The following is a 10289-nucleotide window of genomic DNA, read 5'->3' on the forward strand; positions in this document are numbered from 1 at the left end:
GTTCAGAACTTCTAAACCTTTTTGAACACCCAGAACTTCTTAGAACGTTTAAAGATGTTCATTTTTTTTAACACCCACAACTTTATTGAAAGTATTAGAACGTTTAAAGATGTTCATTTTTTTTAACACCCAGAACTTCATTGAACGTATCAGAACGTTTATAGGTCTTCAGTTTTGTTTCAGAACATTTAAACATATTATTTTGAACCCTAATCAGAGCTCGATTGAATGCATTATTTCTGCAATTCCATAATCGATTGATGAATCATCATTTTGGTGTTCATTTTGGTCAGAACGTTTAAACTTTGAGCAGAACGTTTAAACATGAACCCTAATCATAGCTCAATTAAGCGTGTCAATATGTATTTTCATAATCGATTGATGATTCTAAAGCCTCTTACACATCAATTCGATTGATTAAATCATCAATTTTTGATCAATTTGAAGATTTTTAATGTTCAGTGACGTTCTATTTCAATTTTGGTTTTTGACTTTTGAGATTTCATACTTAAGTTGTGATTAGAGTTTAAAAATTGGATGAGATAGATTAAGGAGTTCAGAATTTGGATCGGAATCGATTTTAAATCGATGAATTTGATCGCGAACTACTGTTTGGGTTATTTACGAAACTGCCACCGGGTGAAATTAACATCGACGTTCAAAAAGCTCGCGTACCTAATGTACGATAACTGATTATTGTACGTTAACCCCCCTACACACACACACACAGGATTTAATTATCAAAAGAAAATAACTTCTTTCCTTTTAACTTGTGAGAGACACATGTAAGCTCTAAACTTAATAGTGGAGGTGAGATGATACATGTCAAATCCTATCACATTCCATAATTCTTTAACACCTCATATAATACTATGATTAGTTACGATGACACGTGGAAATCTAAAGTTACTGGTGGAAAAAGAATGACACATGTCAAATACCTAAATGCCACCAATCCTTATTAGTTGACACATATTGAATTCTAGCAAAGTATCATCATTAGATAAGACACCTAATATTTATTTAGCTTAGTCACGAAGTATTTATGATAGTATAAATAGAAATCTTAAGAGCTCATTTTTATTCCTTGAATCAATTTTCCTTCTCATATAAACCGAGCCTCTTCTCGAGCGTTACATTGTTTTCAAGAAGTTCGACTCTCATGTCAAGGAAAGCGTGATGGTTCTAGTCGAGCATAAGAAGATATAGCCATCGACTCGTATTTGGTTGTAAAGATTATTGATGGTTAAGCATCCAAGATAAACGATTAATAGATCAGGATCTATCGAACTGAAACAACAGGTGAATATGTCTTACCTTTATTAAAATGATTTACTCCTATGGGACAAACCGGTTATTTGGCTCAGAAGAGTTAGAACACGTTTATGAATGTGGATATGTCTAAATTCCTTACGTATGTGAAAATTATTGAACGTGATTATGATGAAAATTTTTCAAATTATGATGAAATTGATTTTACTCTAAAAGATAGCTGATTTGTTTGTCTTGAAGAGTCTGAAAACACAAACTAAAAATGCACATGTGTCTGGATCCAAGCATAACTGACAATTAGCAGACATGCTATATGTGAGTCTCGAACCATTTCCCCTGCATGGTGACAATCCGAGTGAAATGTTGACCTGTGCGTGTAGGTTAGCGGATACGGTCTGCTACACATCAATTTCGAACCATTTCTCCTGAGTGGGGACAATCCCGGAGAAAATATTGACTCGTTTGTGTATGCTAGTGGAAATGTGTCGCAGGGATAGTGAAAGTGGCACCATGTTGAGTCATATAGAAAAATGTATTATGTTTTGATAAAACTCTGAAAAATGCTTTTTTGTCAGTTGACGATTCTCCAGTATATGACGGATTTTCAAATTGTTTTACGGGAGTCGGTAAGATTAGTCCATAAAGACAGAATAGAAGATTGAAGATATAATCATTAGATTTAATATGATGACTAAGATATTTAAAATTATAAAAAATGTATATTTGTTTTAACCAAAAATAAGTTTTGTAATAAAAGACGGGTAATTAAATCACGAAATTCTATAAAAAAATATTTTATTGAATGACTTCCATTGAAAGAACGCAACTCTGATATATTTACAAAAATTGATACCAACTATTTGTCATATGACTAGGGACAAAGGCCGGGTGTGATAATTTAATTGGTAAGCAGTTAAGCTGCCAGTTGTTTTTTTTATTTGAACGGTTAAATGTTACATTATACAAGGGATTGAACCATTAACCTTTTATTCTATACCCTAACCACCTTACCATCCATTAAAATAGAAATAACAAGCAGTCTAGGGAATAATTTTTAACTAACTCGAGTTAATTACAACAAAAAATTGTATTGTAATTAATTGTAAAGTTGCGAATGAAATTGGAATGTAAAGGAGTTATATGAATAAATTTATTCCTTCAGTTACCCACTCTCAATTCACTTAGCCTTGTTCTTGAGGTTTTTAACCAATAAAAGAAAAGGAAAGGAGAGGGAAGGATAAAAAAGAGAAGGGAAGGAATTTTTTTTAATTAGGTGTGTTCTTGAGTTGGAAGGAAATTAGAGAAAATGAAAGGATAACTATGTTCTTAAGTTAGATGGAAAGAAAAGGAAAATATCACTTTTACAATTTTACCTAATGAAGTAATGAAGAAGATGAAAAGATTAGTGGGTAATATTTTAATTTGGTTTTTTATCCTTAGTAATCAGTTCATTTTTGAGAGGATAATTTATTGGAAAAAAACATCAATTTAATTCCTCCTAATTCCTCCTGCTCTTTTCCTTTCCATCATAAAAAAAATAACACCCATTTTTAACTATCCTTAGTTTTCCTTTCCTTTCCCTCCTTTAAAAAAACTCAAGAACAGGGCGTTAGTTAACTTAGTAGCCTGCGGAACCGCTTTCCCCATTGCAATCTTGAAATCTAAATTGGTGAACAAAAGACCCCATCAGTCGGTCGTTTTCTTCGATTGCTTGTTATGTTATGAATTGTATTTGTTAATTATTATAGAATCTCTTCATGAGGATTTACACTGTGTTCTCGAGTCTCATTTAACAAGAGGAGGGGAAAGAAAAGAGAGGAAAATAAGAAAAAAATCATGTTCCAGGGATTTTTTAAGAAAGGGAGGGAAGGTGAAATGAGGGAAAATGCTAGAAAATTTGAGTATAACATCATCATTCCAAATTGGAGAGATTAGGAGAGAAAATCTTATTAATTACTAAATTACCCTTAAAACTAATTTTATTTTAGTTTTACTTAAAGGGTATAATAATAAAATTATAACTTTCTTTTCTTTTCCTTTCAACTCGGGAATACATGAAATATGTAAATTCCTTGATGTTCCTTTCCTTCTCATTAAACTTGGGAACAAAAAAAAAAGTTTTCCGTCTCATTTATTTTCTCTCCTAATTTCCTTCCCCTTGCATATCACATATTTAGATATATAGTTACAGAGTACATAAAATTAGAGTTAGAATTACACAAAGCACCTTACACAAATAAACATTGTAAAATATCCATGAAGAGAATTTCATTCAATATATGCATACTCTTTCTCATAACTCATTAACCATCACTAATTAAATCTAATTATGACATGCTTTTATTTAGTCCCTCTCCTTTGAACTATTTACATAACTCTCACTTCTTTTATTTATTCTATTTATACAATATCACTATTCCTTCCATATGCAATCTTTGACCTCAATGATTTACTACATCAGACGCGTTAGATAGTTCGTATAGGTAAGCTAGAACTCTACAAACTTTATCAATACCGATTTTATCAACATTAATTGCGTTCCAAATGCAACAATTGCGCTCTTGAATAAAGATGTGTGTAAATTATTATTTGCAAGATTCCAAGCTTCTTGTCTAAATTATAGGGGGTCTCATGGAAAGATTATTCGACATGAATATATAATGGTGCACATGACACATGAATTCCATTATACATTTGAACTCCCTCAAAAAAAACTGTCATGATCTATTTGAACTCCATTATACATTCCAACATATAAAAAACACAATGAACATGTGACGCGGGAGAATCCGATTCAACAATATTTGAATCCAAGATTCCATTATCTTTTATAATAATAATTATTATTATTTTTTGAACGACCAACTAAGTAATGTCGGGTACTCCGTACGCGGCCCCTATTGCTAAAGCTAGCCTGAGCCGGCCACTAGTCCGGACGGACGGAGCCTCTACCGGTCCACCTATTGAGGGATTCACCGGATAAAACCCGACCCCCACACCTACCAAATGGCACGACAGCGAGGAGCCGGTAAAACCGGGTGAGATCAGGACTCGAACCTTAGCAAGCTAGGGTCATCTCCCTCATATCTCCCATATAAATTGGTGATAGCGAGGTTTGAACCCCCCATCTCTCATTAGTAAAGTGAGTGTTCTACCATTGAGCCACATCCAATTTATCATTATCTTTTATTATTTGTTAATATTTCAAGTTTCCTATTATTGTTATTTCTTATTCTATAAGTTATCTTTTTGCATAAATAGGGGGTTAGGGTTTATTGTTAGTTATTTTTGATTGATTATGAATTAATAAAAACTTTGTTCTTGGAACCTTTGGTTCAATTATCGTCTTTGATTATCATAAAGTGTCTCAGGCCATTGATCGCTTCCGAAACTGCATCAAGATGTTTGCTCGCCTATGATTTATATGAAGCTTTAAGGCTAGCAAAACACTAAGCAATTCTCTTCATGTTAGAACAAAAGGAAGACTTCCGACAGTCTAACACGGTGCCATTACGTTTGTGATAATTATAATAAGTTTTACTCTCTCGGACAAGATCAAAACTTTATATTTAGTCATTTCCCTGGCATTATCTATTCAGACTTTTCTAGGAGCTGTGCTCTGAAGTTGTTCATATATTAGACAGAAGGCATCAATAGCCATATAAGTAAGTTATAAAATTTATTCAGATGTATATTACTTGTCACACCCTAATCTACGGTGGAATATAATGAGGCGTAACATTTATTGCTTGATAACTCAAAAGACACTAATTATAGAGTGACATTAACTATTTAATTTAGTAACAAAATTTAAGTACACGTTACAATAAATAATGCAAAACAATTCATACATACACTACTTGTTATTATAATAACCTAAAACTATATTGTCTTCTCCAACTTCGAAATCTTAAACTAATAAACATCTAACATACGTAAAATTAATATATTAATCAACAAAATATGTTGAGTGAGAAAAACACAAGATTTAATATATAATAATAGTAAAAAAAACAATTCTTATACGGATGTGGTATTTATTTACAACAATTAATTAAACAAAAAAGTCTTTTCACCGCGACACTAGTTCGGTCAAGTTACTCAGACGACGTATGATCATAGTAATACGAATGAGGATGAAGCCATCAAACAACAAATAAATAAACACACTGACAATTGAGCATGCAACAATCAGTTGTGCAATACACATAAACATTTATTATAGAATTGTTATTGAGAAAATCATTTACTATAAATCATGAGGTTGTGGTACGCATGTTATCCCCAAAATAAAATAAAAAACGAGGTGTGAATTACTCATCTTAAAAAGTAGACGAAAGAAAATGACAAATTAAATTGAAGAACTTGACTTAAGAGAGCCCAAAATGAACTTCACGAAAAACACTTCATAATAAATAATTATACTTGAATAACTAAAAGGGGATAATAAACGAGAATTAAAGTAGAGATGAAGGAAGTTCGGTTAACAATCGGGATTTAATTATATAGAGTATAAAAATATAGATTCAGTTTAAAAGTCATGTTTTAGCGTTAAAGAATAGTAGTTGGTTACTTTATTTATCAGCATTAATTAATACGCTCCATTAGTCTAGAATAAGCGAACTAATACGAGAAAACGAGAAAAAAAATAGTTTAAGCGAGTTCACACGAGTGTTCAGTTTGAGTTGGTCTGAATGTCGATATAAGTCAAATTTGGAACCGACATGACCAAAATACAAGAGTTAAGTTGAATTTATAAAAAAGTTAGAAAGTTTAACGAGTTCAGAACGCTAACTGTAAATTCATTATTTTAACCTTAACATAAACCCTAAAACGAATTTAATCCAATTGGATGTGGAAATCCTTCAATTCATCATAACTGAATGAGGGATTTTGATCCAAGGATGATTTATAAAAACTTTGATGTATAAACTTACCCGGGGGTTGTTGAAGAACTAGAAGAAATCTAGAAGATGAAGAACTTGGACTTTAAAAAGTCGAAGAGGCAAGAACTTGAGAATTAGGAAACCAAATTGGGATTGAAATTGAAATTGGAACTGAGGAGTAACAACGAAAAAGAGCAGAGGCTAAGGTTGCTTATAAAGGTTAAGCAAACTTAAAAAGAAGGCAATTTGTTTTAATTGAATTATTATAAAAAAATCCTTGAAAATTAAATTACCGAAAATAGATGAAATCTTGTTCCTTACACCGAGAAATCGATGGAATATGCTTAAGCATGATACCAATGCATATTCCAATTGTTCTACAAATAAGAGTATTTATAATACCAATAGTTACACTGATTACCCTCTAAGAATATATATATATGTATAGTGATCTAATATTCAGCCGCAAGCTAAGGCCAGGGAATGACCTGTAGCTTGGAACAAAAAGCTATGAATAGGTAAAGAGCTCTGCAACTTAGTCTTCCGTCTTTGTTAACCTTACTTGTAATATTCTTCTTGAAACTTGTTCTTGAACAAAGTGATAATCAACTTCAATGTATTTTGTTCATTCATGTAAAATTGGATCTGTATCTAGATAGGCTACGCCAAGATTTTCATACAATAAAGTAGGGGCATCTTTTGTATATATGCCCTTAGTAAAGCTTCCAGCCAAGGCGGCTAAAGTTTCTGTAAGTGACCAAGATACTGCATTTTGTTTTTGAGCAACCCAAGAGATAAGATTAGAGCCCATATGGATAGAAACTCCTCACGTGGATCGATGGTCATCCTCGCAAGCATCTCTGTTGACATTCGATGTAACGATCCGAACTTTTCATTTATTGTTTTGATAGTCGTTACGTGACCCGTTTCTATGTTCGGGTAATTTAATCAATAAAGATCGCATTTATCGAGTTATTATTATTATTATTATTTTTGTTTATCATATTTATTTACTTATCCAATTAACTTTGAATTATATACAAAATCCACCCTAAACTTAGTTTTAACCCCTATTGTATCCACACTTGAAGTGTAGGGACCAATTTGCAAATTATTTTTAAAGATTTTATTATATTCCTTAATCTAAACCCGTATCCATGTCCATTACCGTATTTGGATCCATTTTCGTGACCCGTTTGATTTCTTGGCCTTAAACTTCGTATTATAATCAAAATTGATTCACTAGATTGTTTACCTTGCCTAAAACGAAGGACACCGACAGATTAATTAAGGAATATGATCGAAAATCGATCTCGTAGATCAAAATATGTCACCATCATTCCCAACTTAGTATTATACCATCAAGATTAATAATAACTAAATTAAACTTGTATACACCAGCCTGCAAGCCTCGCGAACCAAACCTTTGAAGCAATAGATTTATAGATGTCAGTGTTAGCGCGTTTAGTTCGAGTTTGAACCGTTTGTTATTCAATCTAATTGACCATCAATTCATCATTGATTTAGGTAAATGTTATATGTCTCTGATTCGTTTTTATTCCACAAACAATAACCCCATGACAATTCGGCCAAATATCAAACGATTTGGCCGATTGTAATTGTTAGGGTTCATGTGAATTAGGGTGATCTGGGTTGTGTATTTAAATTATTTTTTCTAACTAAAAACTGTGTTAGACACCAGCCCAATTGGCTGGTGCACACATGGTTAGTTCTTGTGAACGAATGGAGGCGCGGGTTCGAGTCTCCAGTCCATTTTTTGGGATTTTATTATTTTATTTATGTTTTAATTAATAAAACTAATTATAACTAATATAAAAAGAAATTAAATATATTTTTGATAATTCGTGTCACACCCCTATCTAAGGCCTAGGAGTATGACCACCAGTTGGTACCACAATTGTAAATTAATCGGAGCTACAGTTTAATGCGGAAGACTTATAAAACTTGTGGATTTAATATATAATATTTACTTTTACAAACGACGGGATTATAAAATACCCGTTTAAGTTATATCAAAAGCATTACTTGTTATTTACAAACCACCATTTTAAAAATTTTAAGTTTATACAAAAAGATCCGAGCCATCGGATATCTTGAGCTTCTTCGTTCATCAAGTACTAACTTTAATCACATGCAAAATGTAAATAAAATACGTCAGCAACGAATGCCGGTGAATATGTTGACGTTAAAATATTTTCTTTTACTTTATTACCCCTCAAGACTACGCCTGCCTCGGCCCGTCGTGGCTTAGGAATAACAAAGCTAAAACAACACGATTATAAATTCGAGTCTCTACACTAAATACCTCAGCAAACACCGCAGTTCGACTTAGTTAAGTACCCGTATGTATACACATGGTCCTGCTTCCCGTGGGAAAGAGTCCTACGACCAGGTGTGGTGCGATGTGCCCACCGAGTACTACCACATATGTAAGGATCCAGACAAACGTATACTACAGTATGAGGGCTAGGCTTATACTCTTATTTATAACGGTTTTAGGAACACATAGTCCCTTGTAAATCATTTTCATATAACATGTTTGACTCGTTTGTAAAGTTTGGGGGCGTATTCACCTTTTCACTTTGGGATCGGCTTCAAATACCGTCCGAGGGTCTTTCCCTTGCTATCTCGCACCTATAGTATGAGTATAACCATTTGTTAGTCGGATATACAATCCGGCTTAAGACCTTTAGTCTTATTTTATAATCTTTACCTCGATGAACCTTTAGTTCAAAATCTCTTATACTTTAAAACATTTAGTTTTAATAGTAGTTTATAAACCTTTAGTTTCTTTATAAAACCCGACGTTTCTTCTTTTCTAAGAAACGTTTTCTTTACTTTAATATTTAAGAATAGTTATTTATTCTTTAATAATATTTATAACAAAGAATTTATATACATATATACTTTCACACATATATACATATTTATAGTTCTATCATTTATTCTTTCGTTGTTATGTTTTCTTTTATTTTATCGAGGTATCGAGTATAACGTCGACTTAAGGGTTAAGCCTTTATAATATTTTATTATTATTTTCATTGGCGTTACGCCTACCTTTGTTGGTTTATAGAAACCCTAATTAGTCGAGCAGTACTCCAATGCCGCTTCACCTTCTTTTCTTCTCGATCAATCTTTCTTTTTGTCACCTTTATTTTATCACGCTAAACGATGAACACCCAAAACTTCACCATTCGTCGGTATGTCTTTCGAGACTAATCACCATGGTGTCAGAAGGTAACAAACTTCTTCTTGGTAGGTACGTCGGTGGAAGGTGGCACGAACTTCGAGGAAAGGTTGGCACAGAAAACGATGAAATCGGGGCACACTTATCGAGGTGGGTCGAGTATATGATTGTTGAATCTTAGAGAGATGTTAGAGAGAGAGAGTAGATGGTTGAGTTTGGGATGTGGATATGTGAATCCCAGACTTGCTATTTAAAGGTAAAACCTGGAAGCCCTTCGCGATATGTGATGGCCTCCTGGGCATCCTTCGCGTATCGCGAAGTAGCCCGAGCCAGTCACCATATAGGTCTGCCACGTGTCGCCACGTGGCAGACGGTGTGCCACGTGTTGACACGTGGCGGACGACGTGCCACTTGTTGCCACGTGTCGGGACACGTGGCAGTCGGTGTGCCACGTGTGGACACGTGGCAGAACTTGTGCCAGAGGTGTCAGACCACGTATCGTCGTTGACCCACTTCTAGAAGGTTTGACCAAGCCCTTCGTGATGCGCAATTGTCTTGCCCTTTGTCTCGTCGCGTATCGCGATGGGAGAGAAAACCAGAATTTTCAATTTAAACCCTAAGGTCTGGCATTTTGACATTTTAGGTCCTTCGACTTTGGAAACTTGCACTTTGAACTCGAAATTTTCTCTATGTTACATCCTACCCACCTTAAAATAAATCTCGTCCTCGAGATTGCTTTACAAGAACAAGTGGGGGTATTTCTTTCTCATTTCCGATTCGAGTTCCCATGTATACTCAGGTCCTCTTCATGAGTCTCATTTAACTTTCACAATTTTCAATGTTCGTCTTTACAATTTCTTTGTTTTTGAAACTATTATTTGAATTGGTTTCTCAACAAATTTTAGATTTTCATTTATTTCTAC

Source organism: Bidens hawaiensis, unplaced genomic scaffold (assembly GCF_021521415.1).
Source record: "Bidens hawaiensis isolate Kalapana, Puna unplaced genomic scaffold, B.hawaiensis_p1.1 tig00075550_1, whole genome shotgun sequence".
Classification (NCBI taxonomy): domain Eukaryota; kingdom Viridiplantae; phylum Streptophyta; class Magnoliopsida; order Asterales; family Asteraceae; genus Bidens; species Bidens hawaiensis.